Genomic DNA, 26,523 nt, shown 5'->3' on the forward strand with positions numbered 1-26,523 from the left:
AGAGTCTGAGTGCAGCAAGCAAAATACTTTATTGCAAGACCTCTTTGGTTTAGTACCCAAGAACACCAAGAACCCTGGAAAGGAGGCCAGTGGTGCATTGCCAGCTAGTGGAATGAATTCCAGCACAAAGGAGTTAAATAACTTTCTTGTGACCATGACTGGTTTCAGTGGTGAAACTGAGGGCTGCAGCCTGGTTTTTCGACTGTCAGCGCTGTCTTTAAATTGTTAACGTTGTCTTCTGTCTTTGGAAAATGCCACAGTATCAGCATTGCTCTAGTTTGGCTCCAGTTGAAGTCAGTTAATATTAAGTCCAGACTCCATATATAATGATACCACATTCAATTGGTGTTTTACCTTCCTAGAAAGATTTTTACCACTCTAACAATGATGAAAATCCTCTGCAATGTGTTTTGTCTGATTTCATAATTTTATATAAGTATTTATTGAGAAATATTTATTCAAGGAAAAAAAGATTCCTTTATGGACATCCCACTGTCTGTTTTTGAAAGCTGTTAGCTTCCAAGGTTTTGCAGTGCTCTGAAAAAACCCAGCTTTCATAGTGTTTGCTACATATTATTCTCACATTCAGTGTCTGCTCTAAATTAATGTCCTGATAAATTATTCTACTTCAGAAGTTGTTAATCTTTCATTATTCTGTTATTATTTAGGCCATTTTCACTTTATGATTGCAATAGGATGGTATTTTAAATAAGAAAGCAGAGCTAAGTTGCATGGTATTATAATTTTTGCTGGATCTTCAGTAGTCTGTTGATGTGACATTGTGATAACTTTGAAGTAACTTTCATGCCAAAATTAAAAAATGCTGCTTTCAGAGGATGTTGATATAGAAGATTTGTACACAAAATTATGCTACCAGAAAGTGTGCTATTATATGATGATAGCAAAAAATGTATGACAAATTATACTAGAAACAGAAACAATGAGATGGGAGGGTTTTTTTTTAAGTGAGAAAAATTGGTATGTTGCATTTTTTAAAGAAACATTTGTCTGAAGAAATGTAGTTTTATGATTTATTTCAAATAAATAAATACTGAGGGGCAGTGTTACTCATATTTGAATGACTCTCATGGTTCTTACTTCACTGTAACTTCTAACCTAGAGGTAACTTCAGCTGGCAATGCAATTTTAAGGAGAAAGGTGACAGAAGGGTATGAAGGATCATCACCCTGGATGTGATGACAGAGGGTATAATATTTGGCCAGTAAAAATAACCTACTTCTTGATCTACACGGTCTGACTGTAGGAATCACTTTGGAGAGAGCTCTGTGACTGTGCCAGCATATCCGTGAGGAAGCAGAATGTATCCAATGCTTAGTATACTGCCCCTACCTGTGGTGAGGGGCACCTTGCTAACCTCTCTTGACTTTTCTTTGAAGGGCTGTAGCATTCATTCTCATGGAGCTTTGACACTGGAGGTATGTGGCTGAGCAGCCTTAGAGAAAAAAGAAGACATAACACGGGTGATGGCTGCTAGCTCCAGCAGCAACCTGGAATTCAGTGTGATGAAATACCAGAAGACATCATGGGTCCATGGGACAACCATGGTACACTCATGGTCCATGAGCCTTCATAATAAGCTGTTCTCCATGCTCTACAGAGTGATTTCTGTGAGAGCAGGAGACCTTCTGTATAATTCAGTTTGAAGGGTTGCCTGCCTATGTGTGCTCTAAGTTGAAATCAAGTCAGGTATTTGTCTAATCATTGGTAAACTGTTTTGTTTTCCTTTTCTTTTTGTCCTTTTTTTCCTGCCAGTTAATACAAACTTGACTGATTTTCTCTCCTAAAGGAAGATGTCTGTGTTTTCTCACATATGCAAAGCAGTGGATGATAAACAGAAAGATATATAGCACCAATGCATTTATTCAAGGGGAATAAAACCCTCTGCAATTATACAAAATTTACCACTGGAAGCGGATACTTTAAAAAAGGGCCACACTTAATACCTTCTGCAATTGGTGTTTTCAAAGGTACAACAGCCTTCTGGACAGAGATTAGGGATAAGTTACAAAGGTTGTGTGGGGACAGAGAAATATCTTTTGTCAGTATAGTCACTCCAAGGAAATCAACAGAACCAGGTTCCTTTCTTATTCAGAATTTTATCTCTGCCCTCTTCATCTTGGTCTTTGCAGCTTTCTCACCTTTTCTGCATATCCAGAGCTACACTCACATGTCTGCAAACCTCCCACCTGCCCCGTTTGCACTCTCCTCTTCAGCCTGCCTTTGTGTTTGCCACACACCTGAGGAGTCAGCACAAGGCATAACCTGCTCCTTTCCTCACTCTCTAACACTGCTGTGGAGATGCAATCTCCTCCTCACCTGTCTCCTTCTCTTGATATCTTGATACTGGAACTGGAATGTTGCTTTCTTGTCAGCATACAAGTCTTATTAAATCTTCTGGCATGATTCAAAGTTTTATGAAATGGAAGAAATGTCAAGATAACTGATCCCACTTTTACCACTCTAAGAGTGAACTGTGTAGTGTATATTGTATCATCCTGTCTTCCCCCAGCTATAAGCCATTATTCACAAAAGTATTTCTGTCTTAGTTGCATTGCTGTACATCATAAGATTTTCCCTTTTTTTTTGTTTGTATTTGGTTTTGCCTAAAGTTTTCCAGATTCCAGGTTTTGCTTTGCTTTTGCTTCTCTGAGCAATTTGACTTTAGCTTTTCTTTACTTTTGAAGCTCTTCTGCTAGTACCCTGCTTCATGATCTGAACAACAAAGACTTTTGTGAAAGCAAACAATTTTCAGTCTTTGCTTGGTAAAGAACAGATTGAAAAGCAGTATCCCATTACCTCTGAAAATGTCTGGGTTTTTTCACCTGCTAAACTTTCATCCACAGAAATTGAACACTTCTTTCATTTCCAGTTTCTCAATGTGTCTTAGTTTTTTTCCCACTGCCGTATGCACCCTCAATTACCCTGCACTCCTGAGAGATTTCATATCATACACTAAAGAGAACCAGCAAATACAGTAACAGCTTCAAATACATTGAAACATTGGAAAAACACAGAAGAAAATAATTACCATTTTATTTGTGTCATTAGGCTAGACTGACACAGTTCCTTTCAGCATACCATCTGTCTTAGATTGAAATGGGAGTTTCCTATTAAATGATGCATTTGTAAAGGAGCTCACAGCTGCAGAACATACAAAATCTTTTAGCATCTGCTCAGTCCAAAGAGATCTGGACTTAAGGCACCTTTGAAAGAATATTCTTGAAATGGTGCTATACTTCAATGCCAGAATGGTTTGTTCATTACTGTTGTGCATTTGCTATTCTACATTTAACCATGGTGTTATCAAACAGGACTGTGGAAGGAATACCCACTGGACAGAGTGGGCTTGTATGACCTGAGAAGGCCTGCAAATATCTCCAGGCTTTTTACCTTCGGGTTTTCAAACCTATATGATGTGAGAGGTTGAAAATTTGACAGCTGTAAGAAGGCTGTGACTCTGAAAAGAGAAGGGCACCATGAGATCACCAACACTGCTTAGTCATGGATCTTGCTTTGCCACCAGGCAGTGATAAATAGTAGTAACAATTGCAGCATATGTTCAGTCAGTAATGAATGCATTTCAGACTACAACAGTTTTTGCTCTTGTCAGGTTTCCACTGTGTTTGTTCACTGAAGAGAATGATGAATTTACTCTTACTTGAGCATTCATCTCAAATGTGTTTGTGTTTAATAATCTCTTTGTTTGAAGCACAGGAAATGACTGTGTGCCAAAAAAAGGACTAAATATTTGGATAGCAGTCCAGAAAGGTCATGTTTTATGCGCAAGGATAAAGATAATCCATCTGGGATCAGCTGTCTTATTTAAAAAGCAAGTAAAACAGCTACCTCCAGATACAATTAATATGTCTGGTAACCAGACCATGCATGCCCTGCTGTTCCAGAGCTAGGACACAGCAAAGCTGCTGCTGCTGCTGTGCCACACAGAGACTGTTAATTCTATAAGTCTAGCACATGTCCAAATTTACAGGGGTGCACAGATTGATAATATGAACAAGCATAGTAACACTGACACATCTGGATCTTTGTGTTCTATTGGCCAAAAAGGCCTGGCTGCCCTGTACTGCAGGCTTTGGGTCAGTGAGACCCACTTTCATATGAAGACACTGGAGGTGTGGGCCAGCGGTCTTTGGCATCAGAAGGGTGGGAGCTGCAGCAAAACCACCTCAGACCCATAGAACTGAACCCAGACTGCATTGGAAGATGGGCCAAGATATGTGGGGCAGAAGTGGAGTAGGAAAATCCTATTTCCCAGTAGGAGAAGGAGTTTTTCTACCCAGCCAAAGCCCCAGCAGCAGCAGAAATGGCCAAACTGTGTCTCCCAAGCTCTTTCTAGGAGGAGGCTGTACAGTCTTTTTTCTTCCCCTTTCTTCTTCTTTCCAGAGGATATATCAAGGAAAGCTTGGCATTGGACCATCATGCTTGGGGAAGTACAACTAAATTTGTGCTATGGTGATAAGAAGCTGTAATGGCTGGTTTGTCACCATCTGCTGCTTCAGAGGACCGGTCTTTGGTCTGATGCAGAGAAGTGGGGATAGGGCTCATTCTTGCAAAGCAAGGGCAACTTGATGTATGTGAGCAGTCCTGTTAAAACCAGCAGACCCACTTTGAGAGCAAAAATAAACACATGCAGGGTTTACCTAATCTGAGAATACCTTTTAAACAGCTATTTAATTTAATGATTGCATAACCAGTTCCTCTGGCTCCTCACAAGTGAAAATGTGGTGATAAATGATACTTTGGCATTGGCTATCACTCATTCTTGATGACAGTTGGTTGACTGCATTACTTAAATGGGACTTAAAATTTAATTGTTCTTAATCAAATCATCCTATCACAAATAAACCAACATTCCTGAACTAATTTTCTTAGTGTGTTTTTATGGTGAATGCTTCTATATTTATTTTTACTTGTTGATTGTCAGAGAAAGGAGAATAAATGGGATATTCAAAGAGTTTCTGCCAGCTTCCCCAGTTCACCATCACCCTACCAATTAGTAGTCAAATAAATATAAATAGCTAAAATACAGCCTTTCTCTGTGTGAGATATTTTGTTACCTGGCTTATTCTTGACTTCAATATGTGTATAATACAACTAGAGGGAAAATCATCTTGGATCTTGTGTTTCCATTTCCTTGTAGTACATCTTTCCTAAAGAAAAACATATACTAAGTATTAGCCATCCTTCTCCATCTAAATAATGAAAATATGTTCTAGAAAACTGAAAATAACATCAGACTACTTTAATAGAGAAGTGGTGCCTGTTTCTTGTGTATTACTATATAGGAAAATATAGTATATTCCATTATTTATTAGTCAAATATTATTATTAGGCAAATATAGTATATTCCGGTATATTCCATTATATAGGCACTGTGATTACTCCTCCACTTCATTTTGTGATGGTAATGTTTTATTTTGCTAGATAGATTTTTTTAATTTGAGTATTTCTTTTTAATTTGGCTATTTCTTTTATCCAGCTCTTTTTGAAAATCAAGTGTTACTTTCCTGATCCCATGACAGAGAAAGAGTTCAACTTCAGAGAAAAATTCAGTAAAAATGTATAAATGATGTTAAGGTTCTTGTGTGAAAAAGCAACAGTAAGCACAGGAGATATGATAAATTTGTTAAACTGGGAGAAAGCAAAACCCAGAGCAGATTGTCAAGAATCAAGCATAGCCCTAAAATTGTTATTCTGAGTAGTAAAAGGGAAGATAAGAAATAGCTTAAAGTGGATTTGAAGGTGATGCCAAACCATGACATCCCTGTTGCAACATTTTCATGTTTCAGCCTGTGTTTTATGACTTGCTACAAATGAGGTATAAGGATCTGGGTAAGACTGAATAAATAGAGGATGCTTCTCACCTCAGCACATGTCAGCACATATAGACCAAAAAATAGCTTGACAGGGTGGGTGTTTTAGTTCAAAATCAAACACATGGTATAGCAAGAACAAAGATGTATATATAAGTTATTTGTGACTTTGTAATGTGATGTGGTAGATGCACTTTTCATAGGGAGACAGATGAGTGTTTAAAAATGGGCCTAGTGTTTGACATCTTTGGCTGTAAGAGAAGTAACAAAGTAGTCTATAGTGTATCATACAGTGTATATGATATATACAGTATATGGTACACTATATACCTTTTTGCAGTGCACCTTGTGACCCTACCAGTTGGGTCTCCTGATTATGAAAATCTTCACATAGCCCTGACCAGGAATCTGAAGATTTTCATGAGAGCTCAGCTGTGGGCTGCAGCTCCTGGTGTAAAGAGGAGGATGGTTTCTGTGTTTCCTTGGAAGACAAAGTTGAAAGGAGGAATGAGTTTTTATTTAAGCTATGCTAGGTGTGGCATGTTTGTTCACCAAAGCCTGGAGTATATTTTTATGCAGTCAAACAATCATCACGAGGAGTAGGATCCAAAGATATCAGCTGGATACAACTATACTTCTGTGATATTTTTGTTAGGTCTTTTGTTTGTTTTTTTCCTCATGAACAAAGTTTAGGACTCTAACATCAAAGCACTGGGACAAAATGGACAATCATGATGACACTGAAAGCTGTAAAACATCTCTGACCACTGTCACTGTCTGAAGGAACCAAAAGCATGCTATGCAACACTGAAAAAAAAGATAGTTCATGAAAAGACTAAGAGTGGTGTTTGAGGCCGCTTGAACCCCTGCAAAGTGCATCCCTGCAAATAAAAAAGCTTGATACACTCTTGATACACTGATGGCTTTATTCTGCCATCAGTCACAGACACTTTGCAATGTAAAAAAACTGTTGGTGACAGCTGAAAAACTAAGGAGTGATTGAAAGTCCAAATTTAGGCTTCTGGAAATAAAAATGTAACAGCACATAAACTGTGGCTTAGCACTGAAATCATGCCAGGTGTCCTGTAACATGCTGTATGTGGCATGCTCTGATCTGGACTTCCAATTCGCTATCACTTGTGGTACGGAACTCAAGTAAAATCACAATCTGCTTTGGATCTTCTTAATGAACACCTCTCACCCCAGCTGCTTTGCCATTTCAGTGGCTTCCTGGAAAAGGACATTTTCTTGGTCAATGCAGAGGAAACAACCACTGCCAAGCTGTTAACAGCCCCCATTGCTCTCTGCCTGCTTCCTGAGCTGCATTGTTTGCTCACTGACTCAAGCTAAAATTTTCATTATTCATTATGCTCTTATTTAATTTTCATATTTGCAGAAACCTAGTAAGAGGTTTACTTTCCCTGACTACCATCTCTCCAGGGTAGCCCAGGCTGGGAAGGAAAATGACTCCAGTAGAAAGTGAGAGGACAGAAGGAAAAGCCAATAGCTGTGAGAAGATTGCACAGCCCAGCTGCCAATTCTTTGTCTCAGGGAAAGGTTTTCAATGCAGTGCATTGCTTATGGAAAGAGGATGGAAGACAGTCACATCCCAGCCTCTGGGATTCTTTGCTGTGGTTAGAAAGTGCAGCAGTTTATATAGGTTCCACTAAGCAGGAGAGAGGATATTGTGGCACTTTTTTTGTGAACATGGTGAACATGCTCAAAGCTACTTAGGCTTTGAGCAAAATTTAAGGCTTAAGAACGAAGCAGTCAAAAGTGAAGTTCCTTAGTTAAACTGCCATTGGCTTAGTTACTCAGGTATTTGAAATCTGGTCTGTTCTTAAAAAAGCTAGAGAATGATTAATATAAGCTGGTTTGTTTAAATTTCATCATTCCACAGTATATAATACTCTTAAATTATAACAATCAAGAAAAATGCTAATGAATATCTTTAGATAAAATCATAGCAATAACTTACAAGAAAATAGATCTTTTGACCAAACTTTTTTTTTTTTTTTCTTTAATCACAGTGCATTAAAAAGCTACTTTTAAAGTCCACAAAATTATTTAGTGGCTAAAAGAGTGATCTGGATATATTGTGATAAAGTAATGGTGACTGGGAACAAAAGGCAAAGTGGCCTGTCTTTTCTTTGAGGAACTTCCAGACACAAATCAGAATGATCAGGTTTTGTAACTAAATTAATCCTTGTCCAGCACTTACCATCCAGCATGACTTAAACCTGTTACTTGATAGTGAACAGTGAAGAGCTTTATTTACAAAAATTTGGTGACCAATACTACATCTGAGACTTCCTGTGGTGGCCACTTCTTTTAAAGAAAGGAACTGGTGGCCTTGCCCTAGTTACTTTACATTGTTTTCTGTCAGAGAAGTCAATGGACATGACCATGAAAAAACCCAGGCAAGAGCTGCTTGCCAAATATGAAAAAAAAAAAAAAAACTTAGAAAAAGCTGAATCAAGAACTGGAGCAGCAAGTTCAGAATCTTGAAATCTTCCTCAGACCAGAACTCTTTTCTTTAAAGGCCTTTTCTCTTAATGTCCCTGGTTCCAAATCATGTTTCAAGGGGTCCTACTCACAGGAACACATCATCAGCACTCTTTCTGAAGTGGAACAAAAAATTTCTGCCATTGCATTTAGCAATCAGAAAATGCTGCTTCATACTTGGGCTTTTTTGTGGGTTTGGGTTTTTTGTTTGTTTGCTGTTTGGTTTTTTTAAGCTTGCTATATGAAATATCACTTAAAAATATGTCAGTGAGATATTCTAATAATGGTGACTTTTCTCAATTTCCCAAATAGAATTTTTGTATTTACCATTTAGAAATTACACTCTTTCTAATAGTTTTAATTTTCTAAATATTTTAAAGTTTTGGTCTTTGATAATTAGTATTAAAAAATTTACACAGTCCAAAAGAAAATCCTCAAAATACTTTCAATATATGACAAATATACTTTGTTTCAAAGTCTAATTGACAACAAGAATTAACTTGCACTATCAGAACCTCCTTATACTAAAGAAATTCTGTATTTCAGTCAGCTTTATTCATTGCCAGATCCTGGGCTGATGCCTCATTAGATGCACTGTTAAACCCTGGAGTGCACATCAGGAGGAGCTGAAGAGGAGAAGGTCACAAGGAAGGATGCCATGGTCAGTGGGCTCCTGAGCTGGCCATGACAGAAGTAGCTCCAGCTCCAGTAATTGTGGTAGTGAATTATTCTGAGACATAAGACATCTGGCTCATCTGGATTTCAGCATCCACTATAGATGTCTGAACACAGTACAACCCTGTCCTTATTTTGGCCAGAGCCACTGACATACCGAAAGTAGAGACAACCTGAATCCATGATGTGTGGATTTGGGAGCCAGCCTGGGTTCCCACTCCCAGGAGCTATCCCAAACACCCCTTGTCTGAGCCCATACCCTGAGAGGAAGAGCCTTTGTGGAGAAATGGCCTCTCACTGGCCATTGGAGCTGGCAGAATCTTTTTTGGTTGACAGATACAGAAGTTGCTCACTCATCACTTTTTAAAACAATAGAAGTCTGTGAATTTATAGACCTGCAAGGAAATTGGTAATAGGAATAATACCTAGGAAGATGGTTAATCCTTTACATTCCTGAAAACCCTTGTTATCTGAAGGACCTGTAATCTGATTTCCAGGACATGTTTTAGTAGTCAGAAATACCTGTTCTCACCTGTTATGGGCTGGGAAATACCTCACAGATACCCTGAAGCTTCAGTTGCTTTGAATCATAAGAGCCAGAAACAGCTGGCTTTGTATCACATTTGACTGTAACCCTGAGTTTGATGAAACTGAACATAGACACACCCTCTGCTTCCAAATCAAACTGATCTTTAAGCTCTGGCTTTGAAATCTCATCCTGGAAGAAGGCAAGAAAAAACAGCAGAAAAATTTTTGAGAAGCTTTTAATTGCTTTTCATTCCTCAATTTGCCTTCTTTGCCCTTCCCACTCAGAAACTATAATTGTTTTTTCTTTTTCTTTTTAACTAAAAACAAACTATGAGAAAATCAGGTATTATCCTGCTCCAACAGCTGTATGTGATTTACAGCACATATTGAGTATGTCTTTTCATTTTCATCACTTGTCTCAGAGCAAACCTAGCAGTCTGCAAGTGTGATCCTAAGACAGGGCATAACACAAAAGCACTGGCAAAAGTCAGGCTAGGAACTTGCTCTATTTTCTTGCTCACTGCTTGTGAGAGCTCTCTGAGAAACTCTTAGCTTTGTGGCTGGTGGATAATAGCAGTGCTTTGTTGATTGCTGTAGCCTAAGATCTCCTGCTTATGGAAACAATCACTACTTGTCTTATTTTAATTTGTTCTGTCTGTGGCTGCCAGTCAGTGAATTTCCAGTGGAGAAGAAAGTCTGAATGATTAACATCTCCCCTCAGTTTACACTGGGTTATTGCTGGGACTTGACTGCCTCAACTTCTCCATCTACGCAGATCTGGACCAGGATTTTGTGACTAGGTGCCCTGTGCCCCTGGATAGACCAATTATATGCCTCAAGAAACCTTCCTTTCTTCATTTTATTCCCAACTCCTTTTTGTGGTTTTTTTTTTTTTTTTTTGTTTTTTTTTTACCTAGCAGGGTTAATCTGCAGTAATTCCATTTACAGTGGAAGGTATTGATGTTTCTGTGCCTAATCAGGCAGCAAGTCTTGGTAATACATTGTCTGTTTGGGACTTAGAATTATTTTTCCTTATCCTACCTCTCATGTGGCATCAGTACTGCAATGCTTTATTTTATGAGGCTAATAAATTAAAACTTTCTTTCCATGTTCTCTAAAAAGACAAGAAGTTGTTATTTTTCTTGCAAAACCACATTAAAGAGAAGGCAACAGCAACCGGAGTATTGCTGTCAATGCTTAATGAAAACCAGAGCAGTGCAGTGTAAAACATGCTGGGAAGGACAGCTTCAATTAGAAGAAAGGGGAGATGAAAGAGCTCTCTTTTATACAACCTTAGGAAGGAATGTGAAAGAATGGGTTTGAAGAAGGCTCTAATTGAAGGATAAAATGGAAACAGTAAATGGCTTGTGATAAGATCAGTAAGCAGAGACAGTGAAGTCAGTATTGCTAGGAATATATGTAGAAGTTCATAAAACCCCCAAAAGCCAATTCAGTCTGGAACAGGCAGATACAGAGGAAATATCCCTGGAATTGTGAGTATGTAGAAATCCTATTGGACAGGGACAAAAGGTTTGAAAGGGAAGAATATAAATAGTTTGGAAAACAATCAAGTGTTGTTTGCATTAAAAAATTATTCACTGAAATAAGAGGGGAGTCAGGAAGATCAAGGTCTTTTCCTGAAGGAGGAATGAAAGAAATTTGATTACAATTGTGCACTGAAGTTATCCCTGTAATCACAGAAAATTGGTCTTCTCAACAGGGAAAATCTGCATAGTCCTAAAGGTAAAATCTCTTTAGAAACGAGTATAACAATGTGTAGTATTTCTTCCTAATGCATTGTATAAAAGAGCTTTGCCTCAGACAAGTATGTTTTTAATTAATTTAAATCCTTAATTGAGCCAGACCAAGAACAACGTTGGGGACAGAAGAAAGCTGGATAAAGGGAATTATTTCAAATTCAAAGAATGTTCAACTGCATTAACATGAGCAAGAGAAATGGGATACCAAGAAGAGATTTTTTGCAAAGAAGTCCACATTCTCCCTAGCTTGCCTGTAACAGCTAAAAATTTTAGCCTGTTTGCTTGCTGCTTCTCTGATTTTGAGGCAAGACTAACCAACCTCATTTTCAGTCCCCTATTGATCCTTTGGAGAGCAGCTCCATCTGAGCAATCTGCCACTTGTATGTGCTCTCTTTTTTTCAGCAATCAGCCAGCTGGCACCACGGGTTAAGTGCTGTTATACCTTGTAGTTAGTATTGCCATCTGATACCACTGACCACTTAACTTAGTCCATCAAGTGTCTGAATGTGTCTGTCCTCTTGGGAGGCCACAGATGTCCCATTTCTTTCTGCTCTTAGCTGCTGTTTGCCCTGGCTTCATAGCACACGCTTGATTTTGGCACTTGGTCCTTTCCATTATCTGTGCCTGTTCCACCAAATTTCTTTCTTTCTCAGCTATTAAAAGCCCCGAGTCTAGCCCAGTATGTGTGCATAGGTGGGTATATATATGCATGTATGTATATATTTCATTTATGCAGGTCTTGCCACCTCCCCGATCCTTTTTTTGGGGATGACATTTTGGGGACAGCTGCTGGCACATGCAGACATCTGCCATGGTGAAAGGAGACGAACCAGCCCTTGAGAAAAATGGCTGCTGCAGGTCAAGCCTTAGAGACATAAGTATGTGAGGAAACTTGGCTGTTCCCTGCCTGTACCATATCTAGCTCTTTCCAATGCCCTGGGTCCATTTATTTCATCACTACTTAAAACCCCTTTGAAGTATTTATAATTTTTTATTGGGTGTTTCTAAGAGGCACACATAATATGTTTGGTTCAACAGTAAATCTGCTATGATGTGTTTATAAGGCAGGCTTTAGGGTCTCTGGAAAGATTAGTATTGAATGATGCAAGTTGAGACCGAGCTAGAAGTGTGAACCAGAAAGCCTAGGTAATTATGGGACAGTTTCTATTTTTACCTGGAATAGATGAACATTCTCTGGCATCCTTATGAAAAGGTGACATTGTTTTATTATTGATTTATCTTCACTGTGTTTTCCCTTCAGTTTAATTTCTGCCCTGGTGAAGCACTAGAGAATGTTCCTGTTGCAGCACCAGGGCTATGCACAGATGTCCCAGTTTGTCCTGTTATTGAACAAGGTGCATTATCCAGGCTGGACAATACCCTGATGGAAATTCCAACTCAGCTGCTTTGCCTCCTAGGCACAGCTCTGTGCCATGTAGACAGGTTTGCATTGCCAAACATGATATGCTTGGTGACTGGTACAACTTTTCCCCAGTTATAAGTGACCATCAGGTGTTCACAGTTGGAACTTCTGAGCCTGTGATACTGGCCATGAGGCAGAACAGGACCTGGAGCAGCTCTTTATCAACTCTAACAGCCTAATAGGGCATGCCATCCCTTACACCCACTCCAGGCAGGTGACTTTTATCTCCTTTTGTTAGTCAGCACATACAGCTTTGTTAATGCTCAGAAAGGAGAAATATTGCACTGGATAAAGATGAACTAAATTTAAAATTGCTACAGTTTCTGCAGTCAGTCTCCATTCAGGTAGACAGGTCCGTCTACCACCAAGAAACAGGAATGGGCAAAGGTTGGACCCTTTGTCCACTGCTATCGCTGAGCAAGCCCAGGGGGTGAGCAGTATGTTAGTACGGACACTATTGGTAACACAGGTTATTCGTCTTCCCAAAACACATTTTGTGACTGCATCACGAGCTAGAAAATCTTCTAAAGTTATTTGTCAAGGAACAGGACAATGCCTCCAATTTAAATTTTCATGGAAGAAAGCCATTTTGCAGTCAGTTCTTATCAGGTGGATGCCACTGTGGCCTTTCCATCATCTCCATCCTGCCACACCATGCTGCAGATCCTAGAGAAGGATGGGTCCATAATGCAAGATTCTGTGTGGGCAAGCACTGTTACTCTAACCTGTTTTTCTTGGGACTGGGTCTAGGGCCACAAAGTAGTTGCTTAGTGGTGTTACAATGCCAGCTGCCTGAACAGCTGTGTGGCAGTTTGGAAGGCCACTGCCTTGTGCCCATGCGTCTCTGAGAGCTTTTTCCTTTTTGATAACCTTCAATTGCAATTGCATTTTCTTGCATATTTTGTGCCAAATTGCCCTCAGGTCAAATAAGTCTCAAAAATTAAATTGGGCTTTAAGAGAGTTCATCCATTTTTCTTTGTTCCTTAATCATAAGAAGATGCAAATCCTGCAGAAGAGAGACAATAACTACTATTTTATATAATAATATGTGTATATGTATGGGCTTACTAATTGCAAATTACTATCTACCATGAGGAGAAGCTTCATTGTGTTAAAAATTTTTTATATATGCCCTTAAAAATCCTAGCCTGAACACCTGACTTTGAAACTGCAATGAACCAGATTCTCTGCCTATTTTATGAGATGATTCTTCCCCTTTGACTTGTTTAGACAAGAAACTGCTGAAAGTGCCTTTTAATATAAAGCAAAGATAGTGGAAATTATCTACGTTTTCAAATGCACTAGCTTCCCCCCCCAAAAAAAAGGGGTTTGGGTAAGGTATTTATCAATGTGAGTAAGGCTGGACTGGCCTAAGGCAGGTGTATTTGCTCGTGTGGCAGCATAGCATTTGAAGTCACTAGCATCACACTAGTTTTACTATTTCCTATTTTTAATTCTTTTAAAGTATATTTAAGCCTAACTGAAATTTTAAAAACTTGGTGTATTGTTTATGATGTTATAAAATGTAGTTTAAAATTTTAAATAAAGAATAAACTCTGCTTGAGATGAAAACTAAGTAGAAACCAAGGAAATAAGATGTAATAAGGTGCTAAGAAAAGGAGGAGAATAATTTGTGACATGCATTTTGAGCAGAATTGGTGGTTTAGGGTAAAGATGACAGTGGCATATGTGAGTAGTTTATTCCCTAGTGGGGGCAGAATAGCAAAGACAATAAAATCTGAGACTAGTGCAACTCTGGGCCTCCCATAGAGAACCACGGTCCTGCTTTTGAGGAATGAACAGAAATAAAATCCTGTGAAGCACTATGGCAACCATCACCAGGGAGACCATCACAGATCTCAAACATGTTTATCCAGAAGAATTACAAGTCACAGAGTGAGATGATATACTTGGAAATGGTATTTTAAAAGTAAAAACACTGTTACCTGGTAATTGCAGTGGTATGGAAATGTGACACTTTGAGTTCTTAATTAAACAAATCTGTTTTTAAGAGATACTGCAGTGAATATCTCCTAGAAACAGCTAAAGAGCTATACTTGGAAAATACCAGTACATGAGAGAGCTGGTCATTGTGCAAGAAGGGAAAGCAGACCAACAATGTCACTATAGTAGATCTGTAAAGATCTTTAAACAAAACAGATCAATGAAACAAACAATAAAAAAAATATTTAATGGTCCTATATAAGACAAATACATGCTGATATCCAGAGGTCATCATGTTTGTGGGTGAAACAAATTCCACTAAGTTCAATGTGGTCCTCATGGATAGCGTTCAGATGGACTTTGCTCAAGTTTGGCAAAGATGGAAAGCCCAATGAATGGTGTGCTCTGTTTTGTTTTAAAGAGGGAAATGGGAATTGTTGCATTCTGGCCCTGGTTATACCACTGATCTATCATACTGGGTAATTAATCTACTTGTTTCAAGTTTCTATCTTACAAAGGAAGATAGAAGCTTGCTAGAGTGTTATGAAGATGAGCCAGTTACCATTTGTGCAGAGGTTTACATGTTCAAAGTGTTGGTTTATAAAATGCTGTATGTCTCAATTTGTTTGCATTCTTCACAATTGACCCTTTTTTCACCTGTCTTGAAAGCTTTTCACCTATCCTGCCCATGAGTCACCTTGTTTCTCCAGGAGTTTTACAATTTCACATAGTTCTTGTTGTCTCTGTCCACACACATCTGCAGAGGTATAGAAAAAGACAGTGTTGCCCATTCTTATTGCTGAATTTATGACTGATGATATTGTAAGAACAATATCTAATAGTAGCAGTCTGTGCAAACGTGTTTCTGAACAAGAGTTTCTGGCTGACAGGCCTGGTTTGAATGTGAAACTGCATTTGCTGGTAGTTGGATGGTTCCAGTCTCCTGTCCCATTTCTCTGGGTATATAAATACCCACAAACCTTTGCAGATGACGCACTTAATAAAAGATAATATTAAAATAAATCCAGTATCCCACAAGCCCCTCAGTCTATACCAGAAATGCCAGCTGGTTCTGCTTGATGACCCCATGGAGAAGGCTGGTGTCCAGGAGCAAGTCTGGGTCACCCTGATATGGCATCTCCATATCTACTTTTACCCTTTGCCACTTGAGAGACAAAAATCAAGACTGAAACCATCATCACTGATTATCCAGGAGGTATAAAGCACCCTAAATCAGAAAAATATTTCTAATGTTTGAGATTGGAAAGAAACAATTAACATTTCTGTAGCAGGAGCCTGATTCTGATTCTGACTAACAAAAAGCTGTTTGTGAGTAACGTGAAGGACAAAAGGAAAAGACAAAGAAAGATTATCAGAGATATATTCCTTCTTAGTCTCAAATATACTCTCATCTCTGTATTTCATTTTGCACTTTTTTGACCCTGATATTGTCAGTGCAATGTTACCTCCCATTATGACATCAAACCATTCCTCAATGCTTATGCCTTGGCTTATGCTATAAGAAAGGAACACTTTATACTTCTGCATTCTTTAGTATTATTCTTCACTATTATTGGCAGAAATATATACTGTCACTTGCACACTGACACAAATTTATTCTTTCAGTGAACATCTTGCCCCGATTAAATTGATCAGTGTTCATTTTATAAAAACATTTCAAGATAAAATGGATCAAGTCAGTCAAATAACCAAGAAGTCCAATGATTCTTTGCAGCTGATATCTTTAGTTATAGTAGTATTGAATCTTTAACTTCTTTTAAAGGTAATTAATTTTTTTGCAGCCCTGATTTTCTTACTGCTAAACACATAGGCCTTTATGACTGAATTTTCTTGGAATGGGGAGCTGTATGACTTTTTTGCCATCTAACATTTTGTCCTGTTTTCAAGGGTAGAAGAATAGTTGCTTGGTCTGATGCAGGCTGCAGCCACTGTGTGGGTCACAAAAGCACTCTGCATGGCACCCACATGCTTCCCACTGGGGCAATTGTTTCCTTTCCACTTGTGTCAGCATTTTGCCTGCATTTGCAAACCAAAGGCCACATCCTTATGGATCACTTTATTCGAGTGATGAGCCATTCAGGTGGTTTTTTTTTCCCTAGCATATGAAGACTGAGAAAGATAGTATAGCATCTCCTAATGATTCAGTGTAATGTTTTAAAAAGTCAGGGCTTATTTCTAGATGGATGTGGTCATAGTTTTCCCTTTTTAAGTGCATATGCCAATTACAATTCCACTGTACTGCCATATGAATCAGAAGTGCCTATGTAGAAACCTGCTGATGTGGGAGTTTCAGGCATGCTTTAGTAAAGAGAAGCTGTGACTCTACCCCAAGTGCATTTCAGAAGACAATCTCATGCTCTGTTACAAATAGAAAAAACAACTACCTGCACTAGGTACACAGCAAAGATACTCTTTGCATTATCTAACCATGAAGAGAGTAAGAGAGAATGTTATTTCACTTTGTACGAGTTCCTGTGAAGGAACCCCAGAGCTACAGCCACAGGCTTTGTTGCAAAAGTGTAGTTTAGACACTTGGAGCTATCTATTCTTGGCAATTATATAAGCCACTTTTATAGTGAACCGTATAGGAAGGGGGCTGATGAATTTACCATGCAATATATCAAAAATTATGTGTCAAAAATTCTAGGGCTAAGAGTTTCATACAGCAGCTCCCTCATGTCCCCAGGGCTGCACATATGAAATCAGAACCATTTGGCTGAGAAAAGACAGCACCAATTAAAGATGGAGTGTGGTTTACATGTGGTGAGAATCAGTAAGTTTCCACAGCTCTCAGTAGACCTACACTGCAGAGAACCTGGCTCCTGATTCCTACATGCCTTTTTGTCAAAGATAATTCTGCTCTTGGAGATGCATGACAGAATCAGCAAGCTGCTGGGAAGCCCTGGAAGACACAAGACTAAAAAAGCTGGACTCAACACATGTTAATACTGGGGGGAAATCTCAGGTTTTTAAGTGCCTTCTTCCTTACTCTAAGAACTAGATAGCACTGATGGAAATGCCTTGATTGAAATTTAACAATTCTCAAACAGGAATTTGTGAGTGTATTCGGTGTCAGACACTTCTGAATTAAGAGGTTTATAATGGAATATAAGGGACATAAATTGTCCTACCTTTTTAAATCGGCTTCAAACAGTGCAATCTACATATAATCTTATAGCTGTCTGATTATTTCATCTCATTATTTGGTTTGACATATTTCCTTTATGATCAGTCTGCCAGCTAAATGGGACTGGGCTGTTCAATTTAATGGCTTCCATTAGATAATAAGGTTCCTCTAGAATGAATGGGGAATTATAAGCAATTTAATTCATTAAGAGCAGCAGTGAGCATGCTGAATTTGAACTTAAAGGGGCTATGAGGAGCAAGAAATATTTTAATTAACTTTAAAGTGTTGTTAAAATCCTCATGAGATCTATGGTTAGAAAAGAAATATAGAATGTGAACATCTTGATTTTTTTAACTAAATGCTTATTAACCAGTCATAACATTCTCAAATTTAGATAAACAGCTACATTGAAACATAGTGTTTGAGTAAAGCAACTTTTGGCTAATAACTTAAGTTTAGCATCAATTTCATTGAAATAAATGGATGTCTAAGACCAAATGAGCTTTTCTTCCATTTTCCCATCTCCAGAACTGGCCAAGTCCAGATCTTCAGCTTTATTAAAGCAGCCTTAATTCAAAATCTATTGTATTCAAAGGAATGTCCCTTTGGATTTCAGAAGAAGCAGAAGCAAGCCATATAAATGGCTATTATATACTCTTTGACTATTTTCTAGCAAAAAATTGGAACAGAATATTTTGACTACCCACAAAATAGTTGACGTATGCTACATTGTTCTGAGTTAATATCAAAATAGCTAAAAGCTGAAAGAATTATATAAGGGATATTCTCATCTTTGCTTGTAATAGCATTTATACTTATTACCATAATAATTGTCTTCCCACTGCTGTGCTTCCCAGGTCACTTTGGTATTGTTAGTGGTATTAATTAGTGGAACTGCAGCCCTTCTCAGAACCAGGTGACTCTTTACTGGAACAAGAGCAGGTTCACCAGTAGTTTACTGGTGAAACAATCAACCTGGGTAAATATCTTGGGATCCTACAAGCCAGTGGGAATGGGAAAAAGGAAAAACTGTCTGGGATGTGGATGGGTGCCAAGGGCACCCTGAGGAGCCTAAGAAAATGTAGGAATAAGGAGCTCTAGGTTTTATTGCCCACATGTCACTGGAATGTTGTGCTACTCCAGTCAAGGACTGTACTTGGATGAACACATGTAAAGGGCTTTACAGACTTCCTCCCTTTCCAGTTCCAAAAGGCATAGAAGCCTCTTTGAAGGGGAAAAAAATAGAGTTAATAAAGTAAATAATGACTACACATTATGTCAGAATCTTTAAAATGTGGGTTTATATCTTAGGTGCACAGTAAACTAAAAATTTTACTTCTTGATGCGTTGCTATAGCAAATAATAAAAAAAGATCTTTGGGAGAGATTTTAAGCACCTTAAATGCAAGTGACGTATGTGAAAAGAATCATAAAATAATTAAAGAGAAGATGTAGGTTTCAATATAACTTCTGTTTTCTCTGATATCAGAGACTGGAAATTTTCTTCCACAGAGACAAAATACATACTAATCAGTGTCTCAGGCAGCAAGGAATCAAAAGAAATGTAGCATGAGAATATTTCTGAGTATTTTTTTAAGCTTTAACACATGCCTTTTTTGAATTCTTTGCTCCCAACACCAGAGAGAGACGTTTGTCAGACTCCTGATCAAACAGCCTAGAGGATGTTTTTATTCAAGTTCCTTGTTTGCAAGTTGTTCTTATACAAGTCATCAGTTTACAGCCAGGGACTAAAAGCGAGTGGAAAAAAATACTGACCTCCAAACCATGTTGCTCCTTGATGACCACTCCCCTGGAGCTGATATCTTCTCCAGAAATCTGGCTCTTTTCAGGTTTTGTTTTTTTTTTTTTTTTTTTTTTTTTTTTGGAAATTGTCCTAGAAAGCACAGGCAAAACTCTCAGAGAGCTTATAATAGCAGGAAATTCATCATGAGCTACCAAGGGCCAAGACCCCACACTGTATTTGCAAGCACAGTAACGTGCACTTAGTTGAGAGCATTTTCAATTAACCTGGTTACTGGCTGTCCTAGACAGCTTTCCAACACAATACAATAAAAACTGCTCCAACTGACTTTAGTGAATGCCCCAAAGCACACTGAGTTGTCGCATGCAAAAGGCAGGATTTTTTTCCCATCTGTTCATATGTATCAAATATTGCATGATTGTAATGATGATAACTTATGCCAGTTGGGAGATATTTGGATAAAGTGCTTTGTTTTGAGTTCATCTTTCCTCAGACCATGTTCATCAGTGCCTGGATCCACTTTGTCCACTGTCAGTTGGTGTTTTTCTTGAGATACAGAGGGTTTGCTTTGTTGGGCTTTTTATTAAATTCCAGTTTTGGAAGGATGGCAGGTAGGATTTGGAAGAAAGAAAAGCAGTGCTTTTTCACAGGAGGAAAATACAGTTCCATTGTGGATGATTTCAGTGTCAGAATTCATCTGCTGCTAAGGAAATAAATTTTATTTATTTGAGAAATAAAATCATAATTTTCTCCTACTGCAACTTCTGTGTTTGAATTGATACCTGTGCTACAGTCCAGAGGAAACAGCAATGGGAAGAGAAGTTTCTGTTGCAAAACAATCGGGTGTGAACACATGGTGTGAAGAATATTTTTTACAAAGTAACAGTGGGATGATATTTGGTGTTCTCATCAGCATTGCAGGGCAGCACCGAGCCTAAGGATGCCCATGCTCTGAAGCTCATGCCTGAGGCAGTCATCCATATCTCTCAAATAGATTTCCAACCTGAATGCACAATGTTCTTTATGTGTGAAATTGTCTATTGACAGAGAAGCAAAGTAAAAGGGGGTGAAGTTTTAACTGTTTAGAAAAAAAGTCCTTGCTACTTAGAAGTTCCTGTGTTACACACTTATGTTAGTTACCTAATCTGCTGTTATCACCCAGAAGGAAGGTGGGCACAAGCTACCCAGTAAATGGATTTGAACCACATGGCTTGTAAAACTCAGAATAGCAGTGAGGTTATTTGGGTGTGCTGCTTCTAAAAAAAAAGTATTACTTATGTTTTCACATCAAATTAATAAAACTTGGAACTTGTTTCAGGTCTGGATTTGACAGATCTATGGATTTTCCAAAATTTAGGAATGCTGAGGTGATTAATAGAAGGTTAAGTAGAAACTGAAGAGTAAAGGCAACACTTGGTAAATGTCCCCAAATGAAAGGACTAAGTAGAACAAAACATTTTTGTTTCATGTAGTTGATACGGCTAAAACCAAGGGACAGTGACCTTGTCATGTAAAGTCCTTGACTTCACTTATTTGTTGTGTGAAGTGCCTCTTAATTAAGCAGAAAAGCCACCCAGTGACATGGCTTTGCTTACTTGTTTAAAGAAGTTGAGAAGGTTTAGTAGAGTTCCTTCCTGGCTGTGTGTGTGCTGAGTGTGTGGAGGAAGCAAAAGCAAATTATTCTGCCATAGCTGGACACCATTATAAAATTAACATTCAGCCAAATGAAGATTTTCCTCTAGAAAACATCTTACATGCTTTTGCCTTTTCTTTGTTTGGTGACCAGTTAAAAGGGTCTGATAGAAAAGGACAGTGGAAATGAGCAGCAGCTTTTTAAACCACCAGCCCATCACAGTGGCAGCTGAGGATGGTTCACTTCTGCATGTTGCATATAGTTTGTTCCAGACTCAAAATATGGGTTATTTGGAAGCCTGATTCCTACAAGCTCTAAATGCCATGTGGGTGAGGAATTGCCCTTTATAAAGGGAACACAGCATTTCTTACTCCTCTTCATGGACATTAACCACTTCCTTCCCAGAACACTGCCATGACTTAGCTGACTCCTCTCCTTTGCTGATATGAAAAATAAGATTAAAATGAAAGTATAAAACCCAAGAGTAAAATAATTCAAGGAAAGAGTTCTAGAAAAAAATATTTCCATAAAAAGCCTTGCCTTTTTGCTATTTAACTTTATAAAGCCACTAAAGGGCTGCTTCTTTTGTTTGTTTGTTTTTGTTTGTTGGCTTTTTTTTGGTTGATTGGTTGGCTTTTTTGGTATTATCTTATGCTTGTTAGGTCAGTTTTGTTGATACTCATTTATCCATGTAATCATTCCAAGGGCCCCATATAAGTAATAATAAGTAATGCTGTAAATAACATGATAGCATCTTGCTATCTAAAGCATACATGGAAAATTATTATGCATAACAAAACACTTCAGAAGGGAATTAGCTAAGCAAATACATGAAGAATGAGGCAATACACAGTGCGTAACCCATTAGCTTAATTCCTATCTGTAAAAAAAGGAACCATAAATTGAGTAAGCTTGGAGAGAAAGTTTCTTTCCCCTGTCAACTTTCATTACTTTCTAAGGAAGTGATCTTTAATGGGTCATTTATTTCATAAGCTGTCTGCAATAGAATTTTCTCCCCTTCCTTTGAAATCACTAGATATAGTCATGGTGAGAGACAGTGTGCTAGACCTGTTTTTTACACTGACTTTTGGTGGGCTTATGATGGAATAAGGGGATATAAAATCCAATAGTACTGACCTTTTAAGACAAATTTGGAGAATATTTGTATCGCTGAATAAATTCCTGCCACCTCTGCACATTTGTCTGTTGTCTTTGTAAAGATCTTCTGTCCAATAGCAGTTAACTACTCTTAATATCTACAAATCTACCTCCTTAAAAGGAGTGCTGCAATTATTAAGTGATGATGCCTGAAAAAGGAAAAAAAAATGTGATAACCTAATTATTGTGCATGTTAGAGTAATTTTGGGGGGCAACCTCTACTTCTCTGATTTAAACTCCATAGTTCTCTGATATATATAAATATTGGCTTACTCATTTTCTAGTTGAGAAATAGTTGTCTCATGTAATGCAATGAGTTCTTGACAGGGATAAGAATGGAAAGCTCCAACTTGCCTATCCAGTCTACAGCCCTTGCTGCTTTCCTGGACATACTCTCCCAAAGGCTGAGTCCTATGAATGTACCCAATAGTACGGGCTAAAAATGGTTGCAAAATTCACTGCAGTTGGTGGACTGACATGGCAATCCCTTACAGAAAGAGCAGATGGGTATTTTTCCATTTAAGGAGAGCTGGAATAGTAGATTATACTGTCCAAAATCACCAGAGTAATAGGATAAATAATATAACCCATATATAATGGCTAATGGGAAATTAAAACCCAACACCCCAATGTGAAGGGTACAAAATGTCACTAGAGGACTGCCACTGGAGGACCTGCACCTTGGGTTTTTTTTTTTTTTCATTAAGTAATGGTATAATGAATTAAAATTTAACACAGTTTCATGAAAAAAAAATCACCTGGGAGATATGGCTCATTATCATATTACAGGGATTTTGAGTAAAATACCTTTGGATAAATAAAGTTCAGCTGTATTTAGAGCACGATGAAGTGGTTTGTTTTCAGCTCAGTATCTGTAGGTGGGGATTGGCTGCACAAGAGTGAGAGATTCACTGTATTAAGGAAATACATTTTCCAGGTACATTTCTTTTACAAGTGTCATGACAACTAAACAGAGACACTAAACAGTGAGTCTTTAATCACAGCCATTACCACACCAAACACTGGCTGGGCACTGTCTGTGCTCTGCAGTACCACTTATTTTAGAATAAACTGATTGTCTTTCCTCATCCTTGGGAACTGCCTTTGGGCACAATAAATAAGTATGAATGTGTAACGTTGCCATAAAATCAAGCTTTTAGTTATCATGAACCGTGTTTGCTAAGTCACAGTAAAAATACTACTTAATATAAATATTGAATACTACCTTAAAGCATGCTAATATAAAAGTTTGGTTGATTCAATGTTGGTTGAAACAACATGACAGGATAGTGATGCAGAAATATCCCATAAATGTCAGTAGTAGAATTAGCAACCTGTGCTTGAGTATTTAAAAATATCACAGTTGTAAAGGTTAGGGGGAAGAATTCTTTTGGGCTTTGTGTTGTTCTCAAGGCCTATTCTGATGGGCAAGAGAGTTTCATGCTGCTGCCTTAATCAACACTGGTCTCTGCCTGAACTACTCATCTTGCAGAATTAAAACAGTCTGTGACCTTACCTCAGAATACTTTTGTTCATCTGAAAATGTATATCCAGAATTAAGACGGAGAAATAAACCATAAATAAGTGACATCATCCTTGCTTTACCTAATATTTTCTGCTAGTGTGTGATAATTAAGGAATACTAAGGGGTAAAAGAAAACCAACTCATTCCTTGGAAAGTGAAATGCTGTAATGACAAACTTCCTGAGTAACCTCGGCTGCCCCAGTGCATGCCAGGCAAGATGAGCTGCATCAGAGACAGCAAGGCATCAAGTTTTACTGGAACAATGTGCTACAAGGTCTGCTCTTTGAACTGCATCCAGTGATGCCTTAAGTTTTAGCTTTTATATTCTTTAGATCAGTACTGCTTTAGTGTGTATCTCTAAAACTCCATAGCCGGTCAGCAGCTGTTCTCCCATTTTATTTGGACAAAACAATTTCTCTATAGGCCTGAAACTCAAGGACACCTTACTGTCTCAGACCCCGAAAAACATAAACAAAAAGTGAATTGGGGGCAGCAAACTAGGGAAATGTGTTTACATTACCTAAAGCTGTAATTGGACAATTAACCTCTGATCTGCAAATAGATCAAACTTCTGTCTGAAAAGCTTGTGATTGTTGTCCATCTTGGCTGCAGTCTCTGCCAGACTCCTGCACTGCCCAAGGTGTACCTTGTGAAGGCCTTTCAATAAATGCCTGCCTTTATCCTTTAACTCTGTCTAACCTCTGTTCTAGGTAGCCTCCCCGGGCATCACCAGAAATGAAGAGGTCATCAAGGTATCTACTGAGGAGCTGGTGAAAATATTCCTACAGTTCAACTGTTCTAGCTGAGCGGTGGCCAGATTCAGCTGAGGTTGAAGTTATCTAAAATACATACGGATTTTGGTACACATTACACAGTTTCTAAAATTTTCACCAAATTAACAGTTGGAAGTTTACTTGACTATCAGGTGAACTACCTTGAGGATGAAAAATGCTTCATAAATGACAGCGAGAATTACATGATTTGTGAATAAATAAAATTTATGGTTTTATTTGTGCTCCTGAAACTTGTTTTCAAAGAGCAGCGGTAATCACACATTCAGTAATAGTAGTAGTAGTTCTCCAGTGTTTACAGTGTTCCACACATTACTACGTCTTACAGCTCCACAGAAAACACAGCTCTGCACACCAGAATTTTTATGAGGATGCTGTAAGAAACTTATTCCAGATTCTATTATTACTAATCCCACTGTTAAGCTGCAAACCTACCTGGATCTTCTTTACAGCTCTAGTGAAGTGATTGATACTGAAATTTTCTCTCTAAGCATTGTGATGTCTGATTTGCAATATTGGGTGACATCTGTATCTTCTGTTTTGACATCTTTGGTTCTGCTCTGTATATCACATACATATTTTTCACATACATATTTATGTATATCACATAAATATTTTTTTCTCATATGTGTGTCAAATGAAATCCAAAGGGTGTTTCACTCTGTCTTATTCCAAATTTCATTCAGCATTGACCTCTTTATTTTACTCTTGCAGATCTGGAAAAAAAGTCTTTATCAGCCTCCACCTCTTGACTTTTATTTGATCTTGGTAGGTCTCTCCAGGCATCCTGGGACAATCTGCAAACTCCAGGGTGTTGACTCCTTTGCTGTTTCTGTGTTCATTGTGAGATAAAATGCACTACTAGCACTAGGTTAAGTGTTTGTGACTGGTTAAACTCTGCACTGTGCAATGAAGGTGAATGAAATTTAACAAGGCAATGGAGTGATCTCAAAGTACTTGTGAAAAAAAATTAATAAGAAGGTTTTTTTCAGAACATATAATTAAAATGTCCTGTTGCCATATATTTGTGTGTTTGTCTATGTATTGAAAATGATTGTCCTATTTTTCTTCTTTAAGGATTGGTACTAGATTTTTAAGTTGCACACAAGCATTCAAGGAAATGGATATCTTTAGAAATGTGGAACCTAGTTTTCCATGTCATGTATTTAGTCATATCTAATAAATATTTTCTGAAGTCTAGTGACTACATCTAAATGAGTAACCTTACAATTTTCTTCTACCATATCTGACTTTTTAATTCAGATTAAATTATATTTTTAGTATTTCTCTGGTTATTTGGTGTACAGAACATAAACCAGTCTAATATAAAAGGATTAATCTAATTAATACAAAAGAATAAGGAACAGAGATACAGGTAAACATCATGCAGCTTCTAGGAAGGTGCATTTCTGAAGTGAGAGAAATTCTAGTGGAGTCCATGTACAGTGATTATGAATCCTGCCACTGGAAACTTTATCTTGGTTTCTTTATTGTGCACCATAAATTCTATTTCATCAAAATGTTTTAAAAGAACGGTTTTGTGAATATTTATTTCAGTCATCTCCTATGTTTTAAATTTCTGTCTCCATCCTGCAGGCAAATGCTTATGTCCCAATAACCCAGAAATAAATTTGAAAGTACTTCAAATATATTTAATTTGAAAGGAAACATGTACTGTAAGATATGAAGTGTTTTCCAACCCAGTCCTTTGATAGTCTGTTGTCCCATAATTCTTACATAAATCTTAGTGTGTTAGCTATAAATGCAACATGCAGTTTGACAGCTATGTTTGATTTCAGTTCCCTAAATGATTATGAAGG

The 26,523-nt window shown here is 37.9% G+C and overlaps 1 long non-coding RNA gene across 1 annotated transcript in view; it reads left to right on the forward strand.

The window, feature by feature from the left end:
- Window positions 1-25,721, forward strand: part of LOC121469883 (uncharacterized) — a 112,078-nt gene extending 86,357 nt beyond the window's left edge. The window contains exon 5 of the long non-coding RNA XR_012055594.1: window positions 24,623-25,721. This is a non-coding gene — a long non-coding RNA (uncharacterized lncRNA). The remainder of the gene's footprint in view (window positions 1-24,622) is intronic.
- The last annotated feature ends 802 nt before the right edge of the window (window positions 25,722-26,523 follow it).

Source organism: Taeniopygia guttata, chromosome 4 (genome assembly GCF_048771995.1).
Source record: "Taeniopygia guttata chromosome 4, bTaeGut7.mat, whole genome shotgun sequence".
NCBI classification, from domain to species: Eukaryota; Metazoa; Chordata; class Aves; order Passeriformes; family Estrildidae; genus Taeniopygia; species Taeniopygia guttata.